A 19,215-nucleotide genomic window follows, 5' to 3' on the forward strand; every position below is an offset into this window, starting at 1 on the left:
AGCAAACCTGCAACGGGGCATCCAGGGGAGACGAGCGGAGTCCAGAGCGAGCCAGATGTCTGACATGAAGAGGTATACAGGGGCAGGGGGGATGGGGGGCTGCTTGGGGACCGAGCAGGGATTCAAAACACAATCATAGTGCCCAATATGTCTCACTGCTCAGTGTGGGTACAGTGTGTAGTGTGGAGATGATCCAGGGACAGCACCTCTAAACCCCCTCGTCTCCCTCTCCATACCCCAGACTGAAGCTACCTACACAGGCAGGACAGAAGCCCCACACTTCCCAGTCTGCTCCATCACGTTTGGACGTAGTGGGTATTCCCCCAATTCCCCGCAGCTCTGTTGAATATTATAACCCTTTGTTTGTGTGTGTGTGTGTGTGTTTCTGACATCTGTGTTTGTGTGTTGGTGGTTATTAGTGTGTGTGTCTCTGTGTGTGCGTTTGCATGTGCCTGAGTGTGTGCTTATTTGTGTCTGTGTGTATGCGTGCGTCTGTGTGTCCATGTGTTTCCTTATCTGTGTATGTGCGTTTGTGTGTGTGTGTGTGTGTGTGTGTGTGTGTGTGTGTGTGTGTGTGTGTGTGCGCGCTCGCAAGTGTGTGTACACCGTGGCAGGTTCCCCGGCCCAGCAGGAATCCATCTTGATGTTCGCACCATGCTGGGCCTCACGCTACCAGAAGATTAATATTTTAATATCCCAGGAAGCCCCCTGTCCCAGACAGCTAGGCTACGCTACCATCCCCTGTCCCAGATCAAATCAAATCCAATTTTATTGGTCACATGAAGACATATTTAGCAGATGTTATTATGGGTGTGGCGAAATGCTTGTGTTCCTAGCTCCAACAGTGCAGTAGTATCTATTCACAACAATACACACAAATCTAAAAGTAAAAGAATGGAATTAAGAAATATATCAATATTAGGACGAGCAATGTTGGAGTCCAGTACTGTACATATACTGTATATACAGTGGGGGAAAAAAGTATTTAGTCAGCCACCAATTGTGCAAGTTCTCCCACTTAAAAAGATGAGAGAGGCCTGTAATTTTCATCATAGGTACACGTCAACTATGACAGACAAATTGAGAATTTTTTTCTCCAGAAAATCACATTGTAGGATTTTTTATGAATTTATTTGCAAATTATGGTGGAAAATAAGTATTTGGTCACCTACAAACAAGAAAGATTTCTGGCTCTCACAGACCTGTAACTTCTTCTTTAAGAGGCTCCTCTGTCCTCCACTCGTTACCTGTATTAATGGCACCTGTTTGAACTTGTTATCAGTATAAAAGACACCTGTCCACAACCTCAAACAGTCACACTCCAAACTCCACTATGGCCAAGACCAAAGAGCTGTCAAAGGACACCAGAAACAAAATTGCTGCACCAGGCTGGGAAGACTGAATCTGCAATAGGTAAGCAGCTTGGTTTGAAGAAATCAACTGTGGGAGCAATTATTAGGAAATGGAAGACATACAAGACCACTGATAATCTCCCTCGATCTGGGGCTCCACGCAAGATCTCACCCCGTGGGGTCAAAATGATCACAAGAACGGTGAGCAAAAATCCCAGAACACACTACGCCGCCAGGGACTCAAATCCTGCAGTGCCAGACGTGTCCCCCTGCTTAAGCCAGTAAGCCATGTCCAGGCCCATCTGAAGTTTGCTAGAGTGCATTTGGATGATCCAGAAGAGGATTGGGAGAATGTCATATGGTCAGATGAAACCAAAATAGAACTCAACTCGTCGTGTTTGGAGGACAAAGAATGCTGAGTTGCATCCAAAGAACACCATACCTACTGTGAAGCATGGGGGTGGAAACATCATGCTTTGGGGCTGTTTTTCTGCAAAGGGACCAGGACGACTGATCCGTGTAAAGGAAAGAATGAATGGGGCCATATATCGTGAGATTTTGAGTGAAAACCTCCTTCCATCAGCAAGGGCATTGAAGATGAAACGAGGCTGGGTCTTTCAGCATGACAATGATCCCAAACACACCGCCCGGGCAACGAAGGAGTGGCTTCGTAAGAAGCATTTCAAGGTCCTGGAGTGGCCTAGCCAGTCTTCAGATCTCAACCCCATAGAAAATCTTTGGAGGGAGTTGAAAGTCCGTGTTGCCCAGCGACAGCCCCAAAACATCACTGCTCTAGAGGAGATCTGCATGGAGGAATGGGCCAAAATACCAGCAACAGTTTGTGAAAACCTTGTGAAGACTTACAGAAAACGTTTGACCTGTGTCATTGCCAACAAAGGGTATATAACAAAGTATTGAGAAACTTTAGTTATTGACCAAATACTTATTTTCCACCATAATTTCCAAATAAATTCATTAAAAATCCTACAATGTGATTTTCTGGAAAAAAAATTCTCATTTTGTCCGTCATAGTTGACGTGTACCTATGATGAAAATTACAGGCCTCTCTCATCTTTTTAAGTGGGAGAACTTGCACAATTGGTGGCTGACTAAATACTTTTTTCCCCCACTGTATATATATGTGATGGGATGTATAGACATTATGGATGGTATGTGTAGGATGGCCTTGACCCCTGTCCCATACAGCTAGGCTACGCTACCATCCCCTGTCCCAGACAGTTAGGCTACGCTACCATCCCCTGTCCCAGACAGCTAGGCTACGCTACCATCCCCTGTCCCAGACAGCTAGGCTACGCTACCATCCCCTGTCCCAGACAGCTAAGCTACGCTACCATCCCCTGTCCCAGACAGCTAGGCTACCATCCCCTGTCCCAGACAGCTAGGCTATGCTACCATCCCCTGTCCCAGACAGCTAGGCTATGCTACCATCCCCTGTCCCATACAGCTAGGCTACGCTACCATCCCCTGTCCCATACAGCTAGGCTACGCTACCATCCCCTGTCCCAGACAGCTAGGCTACGCTACCATCCCCTGTCCCAGACAGCTAGGCTACGCTACCATCCCCTGTCCCAGACAGCTAGGCTACGCTACCATCCCCTGTCCCATACAGCTAGGCTACGCTACCATCCCCTGTACCAGACAGCTAGGCTACGCTACCATCCCCTGTACCAGACAGCTAGGCTAGGCTACCATCCCCTGTCCCATACAGCTAGGCTACGCTACCCTCCACACTGCATTAGCTAGCTTTATTTCATGACATAAATTGGTGCTCAGAGGGTACCTACTGTCCAGGTCATTAGTCTCAGTGGAGCTGGGTGGGGAAAGGTCACCTGACTAAGTGCTGGCGCAGCTGAAAAAACCCCACCAGAAATAAAAGCAGGGATAAATAAGTAAAGACATCAGTGACAACAAGGCAGGACACTGCAGGACAGATGCTAAGTGCAGTGGGTGAAGGGGTGTGATGGGCGAGGAGCACACACACACACACACACACACGCACACACACACACACACACACACGCAAACACACTCTCTTCTTTCTTAATCCTTTTCTTGTGAGTTGTCAGGACTATATGAAGAGAGAAAGACATGAATGATTAATTTGAGCGTTCAGAAGATGGTTCGTTGTGTTGCTTGGTCCAGGTGTGAATGAGAGCGGAGAGATATTCAAACTGTCCTGAAGAAGTGTCAGTTGCCTCATATATCCTGTCTCTCTAAAAGTACAGATGTAGACTCTTAATTTGAAAATGCTCTGCCCAGCAGGAGAGCAAACCTGTAGTGTATTCAAGGTTTAAAAATACTTCTAACGTTTGTAATTTCCACTTTAAAATGTCAGACTTGATTTGCCCTAACTAAAAATGTATCAACCCCTACAAAAATGTCCATTAATTTTAATCCACACAATAATTCACATTTCCTGTTGCTGCAGGATTATTTTCCTGCTGTGCGAAACTGGTCAAATTAAGATCCAATATCTGTAAGTGTTCCCTCTGTAACACAGTAGATTCACTTCTTATGTAGAAAGATCCAGTGAATACAGTGTAGGTTATCGTGGGCTACTGGCAAGGTTAGCCTTGTGAACAGATATGAAGGGACAATGAGTGATTGTGAGACTCAGTCTTAGACAATGGCCTTTAGAGGTGTATGGATTATTAGGGATTGTACTGACTGGATAGGATAGCTCTGTCTCTCTTTCTCTCACTCTCTCTCTCTCTCTCTCTCTCTCTCTCTCTCTCTCTCTCTCTCTCTCTCCCTCTCTCTCTCACTCTCTCTCTCTCTCTCTCTCTCTCTCTCTCACTCTCTCTCTCTCTCTCCTTCTCTCTCCTTATCTCTCCTTCTCTCTCTCTCTATCTCCCTCCCTGCAGAGAGGTATGGATTATGTATACCAACCCATCAATCACAGTGTTGAAGCAGGTGTATAAACAGAAGGCCAGCCCCTCCACACTGGTCTGTTCCTCACTGATAGTGACACACACAGCAACACACAGCAACACACACACACACACACACACACACACACACACACACACACACACACACACACACACACACACACACACACACACACAGAGAAACACACACACAGAAACACACACACAGAAACACACACACACACACACACAGAAACATACACACACACACAGAAACACACACAGCAACACACGCAGCAACACACACACACACAGAAACAAACACAGCAACACACACACAGAAACACACACAGAGACACACACAGCAACACACACAGAGACACACACACACACAGAGACACACTGCAACACACACAGAGACACACACGCACAGCAACACACACACACAGAAACACACACAGAAACACATACAGCAACACACACAGAGACACACACACAACACACACAGCAACACAAACACACACAGAAACACACACAGCAACACACACAGAGAAACACACACAGAGACACACACACAACACACACAGCAACACACACAGCAACACAAACACACAGAGAAACACACACAGCAACACACACAGCAACACAAACACACACAGAAACACATACAGAGACACACACAGACACACACAGCAACACACACAGAGACACACACAACAACACACACAGCAACACACAGAAACACACACAGACACACACACACAGCAACACACACAGAAACACACACAGCAACACACACAGAGACACACACACACACACACACACACACAGCAACACACACAGCAACACACACAGCAACAAACACAGCAACACACACAGAGACACACACACACATAAACACACACAGCAACACACACAGAAACACACACAGAGACACACACACACAGCAACACACACAGAAACACACACAGCAACACACACAGCGACACACACAGCGACACACACAGAGACACACACAGAGACACACACAGAGACACACACACACAGCAACTCACACAACAACACACACAGCAACACACACAGCAACACACAGCAACACACACACAGCAACACACACAGCAACACACACAGAAACACACACAGAGACACACACAGAGGCACACACAGAAACACACACAGAGACACACACAGAGACACACACAGCAACACACACAGAGACACACACAGCAACACACACAGAGACACACACAGAAACACACACAGAGACACACACAGAGACACACACAGCAACACACATAGAGACACACACAGCAACACACACAGAGACACACACAGCAACACACACAGAGACACACACAGCAACACACACAGAGACACACACAGAGACACACACAGCAACACACACAGAGACACACACAGAGACACACACAGCAACACACATAGAGACACACACAGCAACACACACACACAACACAGGTGGCAGAGACAAGGCTCCCCTTATCTTTAGAGGTGGCCAGAGGAAGTCGTTCTAACCATCTCCACACACCCTGGTACAGAGAGGAAGGCTTGGTTCTCATGCTCTGATACCTTCCACTCCCCACCCCTCATCCCATATAGTCTCACGTTGGTGTCATACTTCCTAGAGGTATTTATCAAGATTCATATAGATGCCAAGCTAAGTTCAGTAGAAACTACATTTGTCTGTGTCACGTGCTTCAGTTGTAGTATGTGTTGCTGTTTCAGTTGTAGTGTGTGTTGCTGTTTCTGTTGTAGTGTGTGTTGCTGTTTCAGTTGTAGTGTGTGTTGCTGTTTCTGTTGTAGTGTTTGTTGCTGTTTCAGTTGTAGTGTGTGTTGCTGTTTCTGTTGTAGTGTGTGTTGCTGTTTCAGTTGTAGTGTATGTTCCTGTTTTAGTTATAGTGTGTGTTGCTGTTTCAGTTGTAGTGTGTGTTGCTGTTTCAGTTGTAGTGTATGTTCCTGTTTTAGTTATAGTGTGTGTTGCTGTTTCAGTTGTAGTGTATGTTGCTGTTTCAGTTGTAGTATTTGTTGCTGTTTCAGTTGTAGTGTGTGTTGCTGTTTCAGTTGTAGTGTGTGTTGCTGTTTCTGTTGTAGTGAGTGTTGCTGTTTCAGTTGTAGTGTGTGTTGCTGTTTCAGTTGTAGTGTGTGTTGCTGTTTCAGTTGTAGTGTGTGTTGCTGTTTCAGTTGTAGTGTTTGTTGCTGTTTCAGTTGTAGTGTGTGTTGCTGTTTCAGTTGTAGTGTTTGTTGCTGTTTCAGTTGTAGTGTGTGTTGCTGTTTCAGTTGTAGTGGATGTTGCTGTTTCAGTTGTAGTGTATGTTGCTGTTTCAGTTGTAGTATTTGTTGCTGTTTCTGTTGTAGTGTGTGTTGCTGTTTCTGTTGTAGTGTGTGTTGCTGTTTCAGTTGTAGTGTATGTTCCTGTTTTAGTTATAGTGTGTGTTGCTGTTTCAGTTGTAGTGTGTGTTGCTGTTTCAGTTGTGGTGTATGTTCCTGTTTTAGTTATAGTGTGTGTTGCTGTTTCAGTTGTAGTGTATGTTGCTGTTTCAGTTGTAGTATTTGTTGCTGTTTCAGTTGTAGTGTGTGTTGCTGTTTCAGTTGTAGTGTGTGTTGCTGTTTCTGTTGTAGTGAGTGTTGCTGTTTCAGTTGTAGTGTGTGTTGCTGTTTCAGTTGTAGTGTGTGTTGCTGTTTCAGTTGTAGTGTGTGTTGCTGTTTCAGTTGTAGTGTTTGTTGCTGTTTCAGTTGTAGTGTGTGTTGCTGTTTCAGTTGTAGTGTTTGTTGCTGTTTCAGTTGTAGTGTGTGTTGCTGTTTCAGTTGTAGTGGATGTTGCTGTTTCAGTTGTAGTGTATGTTGCTGTTTCAGTTGTAGTATTTGTTGCTGTTTCTGTTGTAGTGTGTGTTGCTGTTTCAGTTGTAGTGAGTGTTGCTGTTTCAGTTGTAGTGCATGTTTCAGTTGTAGTGTGTGTTGCTGTTTCAGTTGTAGTGTTTGTTGCTGTTTCTGTTGTAGTGTGTGTTGCTGTTTCAGTTGTAGTGAGTGTTGCTGTTTCAGTTGTAGTGTATGTTCCTGTTTTAGTTATAGTGTGTGTTGCTGTTTCAGTTGTTGTGTATGTTGCTGTTTCAGTTGTAGTGTGTGTTCCTGTTTCAGTTGTAGTGTGTGTTGCTGTTTCAGTTGTAGTGGATGTTGCTGTTTCAGTTGTAGTGGATGTTGCTTTTTCAGTTGTAGTGTTTGTTGCTGTTTCTGTTGTAGTGTGTGTTGCTGTTTCAGTTGTAGTGTGTGTTGCTGTTTCAGTTGTAGTATTTGTTGCTATTTCAGTTGTAGTGTGTGTTGCTGTTTCAGTTGTAGCGTATGTTGCTGTTTCAGTTGTAGTGTTTGTTGCTGTTTCTGTTGTAGTGTGTGTTCCTGTTTCAGTTGTAGTGTATGTTGCTGTTTCAGTTGTAGTGTGTGTTGCTTTTTCAGTTGTAGTGTATTTTTCTGTTTCAGTTGTAGTGTATGTTGCTGTTTCAGTTGTAGTGTATTTTTCTGTTTCAGTTGTAGTGTGTGTTGCTGTTTCAGTTGTAGTGTATTTTTCTGTTTCAGTTGTAGTGTGTGTTGCTGTTTCAGTTGTAGTATTTGTTGCTATTTCAGTTGTAGTGTGTGTTGCTGTTTCAGTTGTAGCGTATGTTGCTGTTTCAGTTGTAGTGTTTGTTGCTGTTTCTGTTGTAGTGTGTGTTCCTGTTTCAGTTGTAGTGTATGTTGCTGTTTCAGTTGTAGTGTGTGTTGCTTTTTCAGTTGTAGTGTATTTTTCTGTTTCAGTTGTAGTGTATGTTGCTGTTTCAGTTGTAGTGTATTTTTCTGTTTCAGTTGTAGTGTGTGTTGCTGTTTCAGTTGTAGTGTATTTTTCTGTTTCAGTTGTAGTGTGTGTTGCTGTTTCAGTTGTAGTGTGCGTTGCTCACTGTGTGTCTCTGTCTGTCGTACACTGTTCTGTTGTGCATCACATGGGGTAATGTTATAGTGAAGGTGCATTCTCTGTGTGTTTCAAGGCTTTCTCTTCAGACTGATGATGAAGAGCATCTTGAGGATCACAATGGGGTATAGAGGACATAGGTTCATGGAGAGGTTACTGCCCTCAAACTCTTCACCGCAGAGAGAGTTTGTTTGCATGTGACAGACAGACAGACAGTGAAAGAGCACATGTTTGTGTTTGCTTGTAGTTTGTCTGACAGAGAACCTTGAGAAAACTTGACATTTTAGAGACCCTTTCTTTCCCCAGCCAGCTACTTCATACAGCACTATGCATCCCCATACAGTTCTATTCTCTCTGAGATCACATTGCGGACTAACAAAAAAACGTTCCCTGAGACCGCCTGTCCGTCTGCCTCTGCCAGCTCCATTGTACAAACACTTTGCTTTGCTTATGTTTGCTGGGCTTTGTCCCTGTTCCGTTTGTTCGTACACAAACCCTGAGAAAACAATGCCAGTTTATATGTCTTCCTGTCTATTGTCACTGCTGCCACTCCGTACCCTTCACTAAATAACACCCTGTCATTGTGAGGGGGAGACAATACCCACAGACATGTCTCTCTGTCCCCACACTCACTCTCTTGACCCCCTCCCTGCCTGGCTCTTCCTGTCATCCCTGGCCAACCCTGACCCCTGACCTATGAACCTGTGGAGGGGTCACTGTGATGTCGGTACAGGGCGAGGGTGAGTTACTGGAGGTTCGCAGGAGAGCGTGACAAACTGCGAGAATGGGCGGACTGGGCTCTTCCCATGCAGAGCACACACACTCTCTGCACACGCGCACACACACACACCAAACACACATTGCACACAAAGACTGCACACACATACACACTGTTCTTTCAATCCAATACAATAGAAATAGTTGGGTTTTCATTAGGTTTTATTCTAATGTCTCTGCTGTGCTGAAGCTCTCTCCTCATAGTAACTCATCTGTTATGTCTGAAGAGCAGACAACCTTCCAGCACATCACAGACGACAAAACACTGATTCATCCTTTTTCTGTTATCTCTCTCTCTCTCTCTCTCTCTCTCTCATTCCTCACTCCTTCCATCCTTCAGTTGAATTGTCATTATACTACATACAGTGTGAGGAGCTGTTTGGGTGGCTACTGTTCCGACCCCTGCACAATGATTTATAGATTGAAATACACTCAGAGCTGTAGAATGTAAAGGCGAGTGGTTGAAATATAGAAAGAGAGAGAGATTTCCTTTACTTGATTCTGAATGGCCTGTTCACCCTGCGTTCAGGCACGGCTGAAGAAAGAAGTAATGCCAACTTAAAATTGTTAGAATCACCTTTTCATGTTTCAGGCTTCTGAGAACAGACAGAAAAGCATGTTGCCTCAGTCAATACAGTCAATACATGGTTTATGTTGTCGGTGCTGGAGGAAGGTGTGTGTGTAAGACAGGTGGGTGTATGTATTGCCAGTCTATGGTTGTCACTCAAACAAGCTCAGTTATTTCACAGAGAAATTATCCTGTCAGTCCCACCTTCCATCTACCCCCCTCCCTCGTGTTCATTGTTCTCAGGGATCAAGTTCACGGACCGGGGGTGGGGGTGGGGCCGGCTGGGGTGGAGGCCAGGTAGTGGGAGCTCCAGCCTCCAGCCCAGGTTCTCTGGGCAGGTTGAATGAGCCCTGGCCCCTGGCCCCAGCCCCAGACGGAGCTCTCTGAATGGGCCTTGCTGTGCTGACTCCCCCTCCCCTCTCTTTATCAGAGGCGTCTCAGGTTTCTCCTGGGCCTGGCTGCATGGCTTCCTGACAGATTCATATTTCAAAGTGTCCTGGTGCCACGTTCCCATTTACACACACATCTCTGTTCCCATAGAGCTCTCTGTTCCCTCCCCTCTGTTCCCATAGAGCTCTCTGTTCCCTCCCCTCTGTTCCCATAGAGCTCTCTGTTCCCTCCCCTCTGTTCCCATAGAGCTCTCTGTTCCCTCCCCTCCACACATCTCTGTTCCCATAGAGCTCTCTGTTCCCTCCCCTCTGTTCCCATAGAGCTCTCTGTTCCCTCCCCTCTGTTCCCATAGAGCTCTCTGTTCCCTCCCCTCTGTTCCCATAGAGCTCTCTGTTCCCTCCCCTCTGTTCCCATAGAGCTCTCTGTTCCCTCCCCTCTGTTCCCATAGAGCTCTCTGTTCCCTCCCCTCTGTTCCCATAGAGCTCTCTGTTCCCTCCCCTCCACACATCTCTGTTCCCATAGAGCTCTCTGTTCCCTCCCCTCTGTTCCCATAGAGCTCTCTGTTCCCTCCCCTCTGTTCCCATAGAGCCCTCTGTTCCCATAGAGCTCTCTGTTCCCTCCCCTCTGTTCCAATAGAGCTCTCTGTTCCCTCCCCTCTGTTCCCATAGAGCTCTCTGTTCCCTCCCCTCCACACATCTCTGTTCCCATAGAGCTCTCTGTTCCCTCCTCTCCACACATCTCTGTTCCCATAGAGCTCTCTGTTCCCTCCCCTCCACACATCTCTGTTCCCATAGAGCTCTCTGTTCCCTCCCCTCTGTTCTCATAGAGCTCTCTGTTCCCTCCCCTCCACACATCTCTGTTCCCATAGAGCTCTCTGTTCCCTCCCCTCCACACATCTCTGTTCCCATAGAGCTCTCTGTTCCCTCCCCTCTGTTCTCATAGAGCTCTCTGTTCCCTCCCCTCCACACATCTCTGTTCCCATAGAGCTCTCTGTTCCCTCCCCTCTGTTCCCATAGAGCTCTCTGTTCCCTCCCCTCTGTTCTCATAGAGCTCTCTGTTCCCTCCCCTCCACACATCCCTGTTCCCACAGAGCTCTCTGTTCCCTCCCCTCTGTTCCCATAGAGCTCTCTGTTCCCTCCCCTCCACACATCTCTGTTCCCACAGAGCTCTCTGTTCCCTCCCCTCTGTTCCTATAGAGCTCTCTGTTCCCTCCCGTTCTTACACATCTCTGTTCCCATAGAGCTCACTGAGATCTGCAGACACTACAGAATGAAACCAGGGTCAGACACACAGGGCCTTTGTCTCTCTCTCTCTCTCTCTCTCTCTCTCGCTCTCTCTCTCTCTCACACACACACACACAAACACTGATTTCTGATTGAGAAAGAACTGTGCTAAGCTCTTCTTTGCCTACATTACACTATCCTCTGTACAGATTGTAATGGGACAATATCTCTTCCCATCAAAAGTATTGGCTCTATTGAAAGCTGAAGAATACCACGCTTTTGTGAAACTTTATTATGTTATTCATGTAGACCTAGAGTGTTCAAGAAAAATAAAGTAACTGCACATTACTTCAAATAAACGTTCTCATTGCACAAGATGGAACACGCTTTGAAACTCTGTGGCCAGTTGTGATACAATACTGTAGCTCCCCTTAGTAATCCACTGCTATCTCCCTGTCTGTCGTTAGTGTCTTGGGGCAGTGGAGCTCTGGTTAAATGTTTAAAGGGGGTCCCGGACCCTTCAGAGGGAGAGGTTAAGGGTTCTAATCCTCCCCGCTCCACTCTGTAACCCACGTGTCACACACACTGGCCTTTAGCCCTCAGCACTGAATATTTCATTCAGTGATACTGAACTTTGAGGCCTCACGTAGTCACACACACACACACATATCCTCTCTCTCAATCACAAACTCATACACTCTCACTCACACTATGTCTCTCTCTTTCTCTATCTCTCCCTCAATTCAATTTCAATTCAAAGAATTGGCATGGGAAACATATGTTTATATTGCCAAAGCAAGTGAAATAGACAAGAAGAAACAAATTAACAGTGCTCTCTCTCTCTCTCTCTCTCTCTCTCTCTCTCTCTCTCTCTCTCTCTCTCTCTCTCTCTCTCTCTCTCTCTCTCTCTCTCTCTCTCTCTCTCTCTCTCTCTCTCTCTCTCTCTCTCTCTCTCTCTCTCTCTCTCTCTCTCTCTCTCTCTCACACACACACACTTTCTTACACACTCATTCTCATACTACACACACTCTCAGGGAGGATGGCCTTTGATGTCTGTGTCTGGTTTAATCCTACATGCTGCTCTGTGCTGAGAGCAGGGATCTCTGGGGAGAGGAGGGGGGACCCGCTGGTTTTAATGATGGCTGGTCCAGTGACACAGCTACAGTCTGATCCTGTCCTCTCTCATTTGATTCCCTCAGCCACCATGTCACCAGCTCAGGCTATCTCTCTATCTCTCTCTCCTTCCTCTTCTGCTACCTTTTCTCCACCTCTCTCTTTCACACGCGCACACACACACACACACACACACACACACACATACACACACATACACACACACACATACACACACATACACACAAATCTGACAAAGCTCCAGAGTTCCTCTGTGGAGATGGGAGAAACTTCCAGAAGGACAACAATCTCTGTAGCACTCCACCAATCAGGCCTTTATGGTAGAGGGGCCAGACTGAAACCACTCCTCAGTAAAAGGCACATGACAGCCCGCTTGGAGTTTGCTAAAAGGCACCTAAAGACTCTCAGACCATGACAAACAAGATTCTCTGGTCTGATGAAACCAAGACTGAACTCTTTGGCCTGAATGCCAAGTGTCACGTCTGGAGGAAACCTGGCACCTTCTCTACGGTGAAGCATGGTGGTGGCAGCATCATGCTGTGGGGATGTTTTTCAGCAGCAGGGACTGGGATAGTAGTCAGGATCGAGGGAAAGATGAACGAAGCAAAGTACAGAGAGGTCCTTGATGAAAACCTACTCCAGAGCGCTCAGAACCTCAGACTGGGGCGAAGGTTCACCTTCCAACAGGACAACGACCCAAAGCACACAGCCAAGACAACGCAGGAGTGGCTTCGGGACAAGTCTCTGAATGTCCTTGAGTGGCCCAGCCAGAGCCCAGACTTGAACCAGATCGAACATCTCTGGAGAGACCTGAAAATAGCTGTGCAGCGACGCTCCCCATCTAACCCGACAGAGCTTGAGAGGATCTGCAGAGAAGAATGGGAGAAATTCCCCAAATACAGTTGTGCCAAGCTTGTAGCGTCATACCCAAGAAGACTCGAGACTGTAATCACTGCCAAAGGTGCTTCAACAAAGTACTGAGTAAAGGGTCTGAATACTTATGTAAAAAAAAAAGAATTATGTAAATGTCATTTTTCTTTTTTTCTTTTTTATAAATGTGCAAAAAAATCTAAAAACATGTTTTTGCTTTGTCATTATGGGGTATTGTGTGTAGATTGATAAAGGGAAAAAACAATTTAATCAATTTTAGAATAAGGCTATAATGTAACAAAATGTGGAAAAAGTGAAGGGGTCTGCATACTTTCCGAATGCACCTTTCAGCAGGACAATTGTCACACCCTGGTTCTGGGACTCGTTATGTTGAGCCAGGGTGTGTGCATTCTATGTGTTTATTTCAATGTTGGTAGTTCTGTTGTGTCTATTTCTAGGTTGTTGTATGTTTGTATTGAGTGACTCCCAATCGGAGGTAACGAGTGTCAGCTGTCGGCTCGTTGTCTCTGATTGGGAGCCATATTTATACTGTGTGTTTTCACCTTGGGGTTGTGGGTTTTTGTTCCATGTTCAGTCATTGTCACTGTGGACTTCACTATCGTCATTTGTTTTGTTGTTTTCGTGGTTGCTTTAAGTAAATAAAGTCAACATGTTCGCTCAACACGCTGCGCCTTGGTCCGCTTCCTTAGACGATCGTGACAACAATGACCTAAAACACAAGGCCAAATATACACTGGAGTTGAATGTTCCTGAGTGGCCTAGTTACAGATTTGACTTAAATCTACTTGAAAAGCTATGGCAAGACTTGAAAATGGCTGTCTAGCAATGATCAACAACTAACTTGACAGCGCTTTAATAATTTTTAACGATTAATAGCAAATATTGTACAATCCAGGTGTGCAGAGCTCTTCTTTAATCGCTGCCAAAGGTGATTCTAACATGTATTGACTCAGGGGGTTGACTACTTATCTAATCATGATATATTAGTGTTTTATTTGCCATACATCTAAAAAAAAATTACATTACAGAGTATTTTGGGTAGATCGTTGACAAAAAATGGCAATTAAATCTATTTGAATCCCACTTTGTAAAAAGTCAAGGGGTGTGAATACTTTCTGAAGGCTCTGTACACACACAAACTGTATCATTCTATCTCTCTCTCTCTCTCTCTCTCTCTCTCTCTATCTCTCTCAGCAACTTCCTACACCCTGTCGTAAAGGGTGGGAACGGCTGAAGTATTGTAAGCAGCTGTGTTTGGCGTGAAGTGGTAGGAGCTTGATACAGCTGTGTTTGGTGTGAAGTGGTAGGAGCTTGATACAGTGGTTGTTTTAGAGCAGCCTTCTATGCGGAAGGCAACCTGCAGCTGGCTGGGTCCTAATGGAAAGGGATAACGTGTGTGTGTGTGTGTCCCTACGGAGGCAGCCTGTGGTAAGAGGCTAACTCTGGTGGCTAACCCTTAGCGCCTGAGCGTTTGGCAGTGTGACCGCTGCTAGATGAATCCATCCCACAGTCCATCAGTCACTGGGCACAGGTTATTAGCACAGGGGCAGCAGAGAGCAGACACACACACACACACACACACAGTCCCCTTTACCCCCTGCAACATATACATCCCCCTCCACCTCGTCCTCAAAGTTGGTGGAGGTGGCCTTGGTGGTGAGTGGTCATTTGTCAAACCCCAGCCACATTGTCCAATTGCCTCCTGTTAATAAAGCTACCTGGGATCTGGGACTATACACACACACACACACGTACACAGACGCACACATATATACACACACACACACACACACACACACATATATACACACACACACATAAACATACACACACACACACATATACAGTACACACACACAGTGCAAAAACAGCCAATTTCTCTCACACTCAAACAGGGCAGAACTAAAGCCAAACACACACACACACAATCTCTCACACACTAAAAAGCTCACATACCCATACACCGTCTACACACAAACACAGCGGTTTCTCCTGTATTCTCATACTCAATACACACACACACAAACTGTGTCTAGTCTAGTCTGCAGTGTGTCAGCTGGTGTGTCCCGCGGGGCTTATAAAAGTTCCATTAACATGGCCTTGCTCATTGGTCCTGACAGCTAGATCAATTAGGCCCCTCCCCCACTGACCCCTGGGCCGCTCTGACAGAGAGGTCACACACGATGGATCACTGGGCCAGCACATAGTGCATAGTCTATATCTCTCTCTCTGTCTTCTCTCACCCTCTCTGTCTTTCTCTCTCTCTTTCTCTCCCTCACCCTCTCTTTCTCTCTCTCTCTTTCTTCCTCTTTCTCGCTCCTCCTCTCTCTGTCTCTCTCTTTCTCTCTCTGTTTCCCTCTCTCGCTGCCTCTTTGTTCTCTCTCTCTCTCTCTCTCTCTCTCTCTCTCTCTCTCTCTCTCTCTCTCCTACCACACAGGGCTGTACTACTACTGAACTACAGTTCTCTCTCTCTCTCTCTCTCTCTCTCTCTCTCTCTCTCTCTCTCTCTCTCTCTCTCTCTCTCTCTCTCTCTCTCTCTCTCTCTCTCTCTCTCTCTCTCTCTCCATGTAAAAGCTGGCAGCAGGTCGATATCAGTGTGCAGGTGTTCAGTGGTTGTAACGTCACACGGCAGCACTGTGCTTCACCTGAGACACACACAGATCTTATCCACCTGTTTTCAGCAGAACACACGCTATTCCTGTCTGTGTATGTGTGTGTGTGTGTGTGTGTGTGTGTGTGTGTTGTGTGTGTGTGTGTGTGTGTGTGTGTGTGTGTGTGTGTGTGTGTGTGTGTGTGTGTGTGTGTGTGCGTGCGTTAGGAAGATAGGGAGAGCCAGAGAGAGAGATCATAAATTCTGCAGTTAGCTCTACCTTCTGAGGCATGTGCCCTTTGGAGTGAACGAGGTAGCAGGCACCTCGTACTCCAAGTTCAGCGAGGGCAGAGCCCAGAGGTATCTAAGTCCACATCTCCATGTGTCCTGGAGACCTGTAGAGGGTAGAGGTGGAGGGATCGGTCAGGGACAGGACCAGGGGGTAAAGTGGAGACCTTTAGAGGGTAGAGGTGGAGGGATCGGTCAGGGACAGGACCAGGGGGTAAAGTGGAGACCTGTAGAGGGTAGAGGTGGAGGGATCGGTCAGGGACAGGACCAGGGGGTAAAGTGGAGACCTGTAGAGGGTAGAGGTGGAGGGATCGGTCAGGGACAGGACCAGGGGGTAAAGTGGAGACCTGTAGAGGGTAGAGGTGGAGGGATCGGTCAGGGACAGGACCAGGGGGTAAAGTGGAGACCTGTAGAGGGTAGAGGTGGAGGGATCGGTCAGGGACAGGACCAGGGGGTAAAGTGGAGACCTGTAGAGGGTAGAGGTGGAGGGATCGGTCAGGGACAGGACCAGGGGGTAAAGTGGAGACCTGTAGAGGGTAGAGGTGGAGGGATCGGTCAGGGACAGGACCAGGGGGTAAAGTGGAGACCTGTAGAGGGTAGAGGTGGAGGGATCGGTCAGGGACAGGACCAGGGGGTAAAGTGGAGACCTGTAGAGGGTAGAGGTGGAGGGATCGGTCAGGGACAGGACCAGGGGGTAAAGTGGAGACCTGTAGAGGGTAGAGGTGGAGGGATCGGTCAGGGACCGGTCAGGGACAGGACCAGGGTCAGGGACAGGACCAGGGACAGGACCAGGGGGTAAAGTGGAGACCTGTAGAGGGTAGAGGTGGAGGGATCGGTCAGGGACAGGACCAGGGACAGGACCAGGGGGTAAAGTGGAGACATGTAGAGGGTAGAGGTGGAGGGACAGGACCAGGGGACGGGACTAATGAGCTAGAAGCAGGAAAGCTAGGGGTCAGGATGGACAGTGTCTAGTGGTTTGTGTTGTGATCCTGTAGGAGGGGGTGGAGAGGTTCATGCACTTTAGACAGTACTGTCTCTAAGCCCCTGGCTGCCTTACCTCTGTCTAGAGCTCTGTTGGGGGGGTTGAGAGGCTAAGATGAACCATAATAGCAGTGGTTAAGGAGGAACGGGGGGGGGGGGAGGAAAATTGGTTAAGAAAAATCATAAGAAGAATAGCTAGTGAGTTAGAGGAGAAAGAAGCGAGGAGGATGGATAGAGGGAGAGGAGGAGGGAGACAGGTTAACAGTAGTGTCAGGTCCGGGGAGACTTGGCGCAGGTCTAATGATGTCCGTGGGCCTAATTGAATATTGACGTTGGGCATCCGAGGCTAAATGGGATCAGTCTGACAGTCTGAAACCCTTTCACCGGTTGATTCAACACAGGATCGTTAGGATCCTGTTACTATGGTAACAAGCTTTCGTCTTTAGTCTTTGTAATGTGATTTAGTCGTACCTCCTTCCTGGTGCCATCCTGTTTTTGGAAAAGGCTAAATGATACAACTCTTATCAAAGAGACAGTCTTACACATAGAGGAATGTACAGAACATAGAAGAGAAACAGATCGCTAGTGATCAACACGGAGACCTAGTACCACTCATAATGTGGTATTGTCCACATCATTTTGTTAAGACCCATTCAAAGTAGCTGTTTGGTTTACAGTCAGCCATCGGCTTTGTCTGAGGAAAACACTAAGAGCACCTACCATTCTTCCTTTTGTGTTTATGGAAGAGCACATGACCTCCCTGTTTAGAGGACAACCACATGATGCACCTCTCATGAAAGAGACAGGGTTATAGTGGAATATGAGACACATGCAGGTAAAGATAGACCTGTCTGGGTTTAGGTGGAGCTGACACATCACTCATCAGCAGTGATGGGGGAGAAAATCCAAACAGTTACATATCAGGATATTCTTTTTGATTATATATCATATCGTTTTGACAATAGCACAATATTATTTTTGTGCTAGTTGGCTGTACCTGCGCCAAAACTCCACAATTTTATCTTCATAGCTTGTTCTCCGTCTTCTTTTTAAATAGGGAGGCAATTTGTTTACAGCACATTTATTTACGACGGGGTCAAAACTCGTTTTCTCATGCTCTCTCTTGTCCCTCTGCAGCAGACATATGGTGAGCAATATGTTTGGAATATTGAATCGCAATAAAATCACAGTATCGAATCGCAATACTTATAGGGTCGTGAGAATCGCGAGAATTGCAATACATATCGTATCGGCACCTAAGTATTGTGATAATATGGTATGGTGAGGTCCCTCAACTCCCAGCCCTACTCATCAGGTCTCTAAGCATTATTACTCTGAGTTAGTCCCAGGTTGTTGTTGTTTTACACATCACAATCCTGGCTCTGTGAGCCTCTACCACTTCTCATTTTGTATGTCGTTGTGTTTTTGGAAGAGAAATGTGATTGTTATTTGGAGTGTTTCAGGTTTGAACTCACTGGGCTGAAGCGTGCAGGTTTCTCCTCTTTGTTTGTGGTCTATTTCTGTGATCCTGATCTGGCTCCTCTGGTGCCCGCCTCCAGACGCTCTCCGCCATTACCACGGTGACGTTCTCCAGATGGCGAGCGACAAGGCGAGACTCGGCCCAGAATCTAGTCTGATCGCAGGGGACATGCATAACACACATACAGTGGGGAAAAAAAGTATTTAGTCAGCCACCAATTGTGCAAGTTCTCCCACTTAAAAAGATGAGAGAGGCCTGTAATTTTCATCATAGGTACACGTCAACTATGACAGACAAATTGAGAAAAAAAATTCCAGAAAATCACATTGTAGGATTTTTTATGAATTTATTTGCAAATTATGGTGCAAAATAAGTATTTGGTCACCTACAAACAAGCAAGATTTCTGGCTCTCACAGACCTGTAACTTCTTCTTTAAGAGGCTCCTCTGTCCTCCACTCGTTACCTGTATTAATGGCACCTGTTTGAACTTGTTATCAGTAAAAAAGACACCTGTCCACAACCTCAAACAGTCACACTCCAAACTCCACTATGGCCAAGACCAAAGAGCTGTCAAAGGACACCAGAAACAAAATTGTAGACCTGCACCAGGCTGGGAAGACTGAATCTACAATAGGTAAGCAGCTTGGTTTGAAGAAATCAACTGTGGGAGCAATTATTAGGAAATGGAAGACATACA

General features: G+C 46.4%; 1 protein-coding gene across 1 annotated transcript in view; it reads left to right on the plus strand.

Annotated features, from left to right (window-relative positions):
- LOC311111416 (metallophosphoesterase MPPED2-like) overlaps nt 1-19,215 on the plus strand; it is a 98,285-nt gene that overhangs the window by 74,931 nt on the left and 4,139 nt on the right. The window lies entirely within an intron of this gene.

Source organism: Coregonus lavaretus, assembly GCF_964263955.1.
Source record: "Coregonus lavaretus genome assembly, chromosome: 37".
NCBI classification, from domain to species: Eukaryota; Metazoa; Chordata; class Actinopteri; order Salmoniformes; family Salmonidae; genus Coregonus; species Coregonus lavaretus.